The sequence below is a fragment of the Montipora foliosa genome, chromosome 7 (assembly GCF_036669935.1).
Source record: "Montipora foliosa isolate CH-2021 chromosome 7, ASM3666993v2, whole genome shotgun sequence".
NCBI lineage: Eukaryota > Metazoa > Cnidaria > Anthozoa > Scleractinia > Acroporidae > Montipora > Montipora foliosa.
Genome location: NC_090875.1, coordinates 2,493,929 through 2,498,928, shown reverse-complemented (window position 1 = coordinate 2,498,928; position 5,000 = coordinate 2,493,929). Strand labels below are relative to the sequence as shown.

At 40.2% G+C, this 5,000-nt stretch overlaps 1 pseudogene; it reads left to right on the top strand.

The window, feature by feature from the left end:
- The window catches only part of LOC138009623 (uncharacterized), a 25,090-nt pseudogene that overhangs the window by 5,986 nt on the left and 14,104 nt on the right, over positions 1 to 5,000 (top strand).

Below are 5,000 nucleotides of genomic sequence, written 5' to 3'. Positions count from 1 at the left end.
GGGTAAAATTTGTTTTAAATTGGGCTCAGTTCTAACCACATACAGTTCCTATCAACTACCCTACATTTGTTAAAATCTGTCTGAATATAGTAAAGGAAAAGACAGATTACAGAATATTGGCAAAAGCGTCTCAGCGACCTTGACTTTTTACCGCTTCAAAATGTCAGGCAATATCGTTTCCATAATGTGGCAAAGAACAAGAAAATTCGCCGAAGAAAGCTATAAATATTAAGGAATTTAGACAAAAAATAGGAGTATATCTGCCTGTCATTAGATGTGATGTTGCCATGACAAGCCAAAAAATAACCCATATTATATCGGTACCCATACTGGTAAATCTCTACAGGGAAACCTTCAAGAGAAATTAACTAGGTTTCTTTCCTGTAATGACGGTATTCACAAATACTCTAGGGAGCCACCTTAAATACATCATGGCAAAAAGCCCGAAAGGATCCTATGGCCTACGTGCGGCAAAACGCTACCTTAAAAGTGATTACAGGGTAAGTTTTCTCATTCATCATTTAGATCGCACTAATGAGAAACCGCTGTAAACGGAGATGCTATCACGAGCAGTGGTTTACATTTATATCCTGCTTCAAAAGCTTAACTTATATCCACCCCAAGTTCTCAAAAATTAGAGGTTCCTGTTAACTAAAATGTGTCGCTGGTGAAGCATGCAAACGTTTTATCATACTTTTCTGGCATATAGAAACTTGTAGCTTTGAATCAATGAAAAAAACAAAAACAAAACAAGAAGTGAATTAACAAATACATCGCGCAGGTTGATGTTGAAGCATTCGTAGGTTTTGTTCTATCCATTGATTTAAGAATAGAGCATGTATAATTTCATTTTCGGTTTTTTAATCCTTAAACAGTAAGAGATGTGAGAAGTCTTGTTTTCAATTGCAGGTGCATTTTTGTGAGAGTTCAACTGTGGCAGATCGTTGCAGGTTGTTTGCATTGAGTGATAGCAAAGATCCTGCTTTTTATGATGACTGCAAACACAGCCACGACGACTGTTGCGATCGCTGCGAGTTGTTAGCATCAACAATGGGTGATGAAATAGACAACACACTCATTAAAAATGAAAGCAATTTATCAGATGACGATTGTGAAGAAATGCGTTTCTTAGTAAAACAGGCAAAAGCTCAAATAGTAACGTGGAAGGCACATATTTTACGCTCAATCCACCAAGATTCAGCAAGGATTAACTTCCTGGAATCACTAAACGAATCCTCTGTCCTTGTCATCCAGGACTGGGCCATGAAGTATTTGCCACGGAAGTACCACGAGAGCCAGACAGACTAGTTTGGAAAACGAGGAATTCCTTGACATATCAGTGTTGCGTTTACGAGAGTAGATGGCGAAATACAGATGCTGACATTCTGCCATATTTTTAAGGCCTGCAGTCAGGATAGCAATGTCGTTCTCGCAGTAATGGCAGACATGATCCAGCAGCTGAAATCCATCATGTCAAGCTCGACAACCGTCTACTATCGGCAAGACAATGCCGGCTGCTATCACTGCGGGCACGTCATTGTTAGCTCAAGCAAATTAGGCCAAAAGGAGGGCATCGTACTCAAGAGTCTTGACTTTTCAGATCCACAGGGAGAAAAGGGTGCGTGTGACCGCAAGGCAGCGACCATCAAGTCTCACATGAGAGTCTTCCTAAATTCAGGAAATGACATCGTGACACCAGAACAGATGTTCAAAGCCATGGTATCTTTCGGTGGAGTGCCTTCACTTAATGTCACGCTTTGTGAACCGTTTACAAGCGTGGAAACTCCAGCATTCAAGATAGATGGTGTAAGCCTTTTATCCAACATAGAGTATTCAGCTGAGGGGATTCGCGTGTGGAGGGCGTACGGAATCGGTCCGGGTAAGATCGTGTATCAACAGCAGTCTTCTGGACAAGGTTCAGGCGCTTTACCGGCCCTTGTGGTAGCCCAAGTACACCGAAGTAATTTTTCATCGATAAAAGGGCGAACTGCTTCCGCGAAGCCCTCAGGGGATGAAAAAGAATCCACAGGCTCGGGAGGGGAAGATGCTTCGACTAGCCTTTTTGCTTGTCCGGAGAACGGATGTATAAAAAGGTTCATTAGGCATTCCTCAGTGCTTCGTCACTTGGACTATGGTAGGCACCAATATACCCTTGAGCATGAAACCTTATACGAAAAAGCTGCTGTCCAATATGCAGAACAACTGGAAAGACAAGGAGCCACTATGGTACCCGTCGTTAAGTGTCCCTACCAAACACGCAAGTGCACGAAATCTGGATATCGGCTGGGGGCTGAAGGTAACTGGACCTCGACGTACTAGGTTCACTGTTGCACAACGGTCATATCTTACCAAAAAGTTCAAACTCGGAGAAATGACAGGGCAAAAAGCTGATCCAGCATCAGTGGCTCGATCTATGATGCATGCAAAAGATATCAATGGTACCAGGATGTTCCAGTGACGACTTCCTGACAGCCAATCAAATAGGAGGGTTCTTTTCACGTCTTGCGTCCAAGAAAACTCTCCCTGACGAAGAAGCTGAAATCGAGGTGATGGAAGCTGCTAGATATGAGGCTGACATTGATACCATGATATCCCAAGTGGTTGACGATCTCACACCAAGGCACCCGATTGTGTTTGACTCTTTTAACCTTTGCGAACTGTCCTCTAAAGGGAAACTAAACACCCTTGCAATCCCACTCCTAAGAGAGATGTGTCGTCACTTTGGTATCGCTGTTGACGACATCAAGGTTAGGCGCCGGAAACCGTACATCGAAAAATTAAAAACGCTCAGTGATAAGTGTACTTGTAAGCAGCTATGATTAAAGTAGTATGTATTGGATTAAGTCAATTATATCCAAACCAGAATTCGACATTTTCTTTTCAAAGTTCTGGTCAAGTTTTCGTTTCTTTGCTGCCCGTAATTCTGTATTATTTCACAATGCAATGTATGATAAGGAATTCAAGATAACATTTGCTAATTGTTTTCACAATACGCAGTTCTGTATACGAGTTTAAAAAACACGACATTGGACTTTCATACTTGCGATTTGGTGGGGTTTAAAATCCTTAAAATTGCCAAAAACCGTAACATCGCCTGGATTAATGGGATAGCATTTTGTTCTGCACAGTCTTATGACTGCTCTCTTTGAACGTTTTATGTTGTGCGTGCAATATAGTTAGTGGCACTTTTTGACAACTTTTTCCCCAAATTTCCTGTTGGCCGTTCTTGTCCTCGTTATCGCATCTCAGTCTGTCACGGTTCTTTACGCGCTGACGATTTTACTCTTTTGCAAAGTTGAACTTAATCGAATATCTAGTACGTGCGCAGCGTTTTACTGAAGGAACCCGATATGCTACTTTCGTGTATTTAGAACTCACTTATATCGCGAAACAGTTAGGAATACAGTTTAAAATAGTAGGGCTCAATTTTTTGTCTCCATTAGGAGAGCCTGACTGGGGTTTATTACGTCCAAATCCTTGCGTGACATCCTTAAGGTTTTTAATAAATTCTGATTTCAACCTTAACAGGTTGAAATCAGAATTTATTTTACCACAACGACAACGTAAATTTTGTTTCCTTCATTTCGCACATAATTTATTTTTTAGGCTTGATGCTTCCAAATAAATATGAAAAACAAGCGCAGGATTACTGTGAAATTGATAATGATAAGTCGCTCTTCATTCCTCACTTTAAATTAAATATACACGCAAATATGTTTTCTACATGTTAGTTCAAGTGCAAAAAGCCCTTTAAATCTTGCAATCGCATTCATAATACGCCAATAATTAAACAACGAAAGATATCATGAGCAACTGAAAAGAAGTGGCAGAAGTCACGGCTTGACTTCCGTGACACCATTTACACAAGTTGAAGCCTGTGACTTTGCCGATTTTGAGGATGTTGATAGTCGGCGCCGATAAAAAGCCCGGCGCTAATTTGTATATCCGGATTAAGACCAACGTTTCTACTAACTAAATCTAAAAATTTCGGGAATGGATATTTCCTTCTGAAAAAATGCACCGAGCCGGGAATTTCGACCACGCAAAATTTTGCTAATTTTTCACGGCTTTCCCTGAATTTCTGTTTCGACACAGAAGTAAATGTTTAGGCTCGAATTACTCGTTGACACATATTAAAAAAGTTTCTGGGCACAAATGTGAGGTTAAAAGCGATGCGAACTGCAAATGGGGATTGATTTGAATTTAGCATCTTACGCTAAAATGGCGGCGTTTTCTTCGATCGCGGGGGCCGAACAGAATTTCGTCATTTTCGGGAATTAAAATAAATCTTTCAAGAAAAAAATCCCACCACGTTTCTTACAGTATCATAGGCTATCTTTGTACGAAATATGAAGAATTTGTTTTTTTCATCATGTGCCAAGCTTTTTTATTTTCGCTCGGTTTTAGTGGACATTTCCTCTTAAATATTCAGCTTGATTTTGAGGCAGTGAGGACAACAGCAATAGAAACACATTGGAATGAATGTGAAAATATTTACATATCATCCACTTTCCTTTGTCTTTGTCCTCAATGCCTCACTATCAATGTGAATTTTAATACATCGAAAAAGGCCAGTTAAGAGGTGACGCATATTTAGTTTATCAAGACTTCTCACACTTCTCAGTAAAAAGGAGGCTTAGCTAATTGTTGAGAGTTTTGAAATAGAAAAAGTGTGAATTTGCAGCAAAATACACCGGCTTTCCGACGAGACCTGGCGTTTATTTTTAGGACAGCACCTAATGGAGTAAATATAGTATCAATTAGCCAATATCAAAAATACCATATTACTCTTTGTTTGTCCCTCCAAATTTTGCATAAGCATTTTTTCCAGTTTCTCTTGGGACCATTATAATTCCCAAGTGGAAATAAAAACAATTCCTATGCAAACTTTTGGAGGGCAGTAGCCAAACGCAGGGCCAGGGCCGGGGCCAGGGTGTATTTTTTTCCCAAAGTTTTTATCGTTGTACTCCTGTAATGTTATATTCGAATGTTCGGTAACT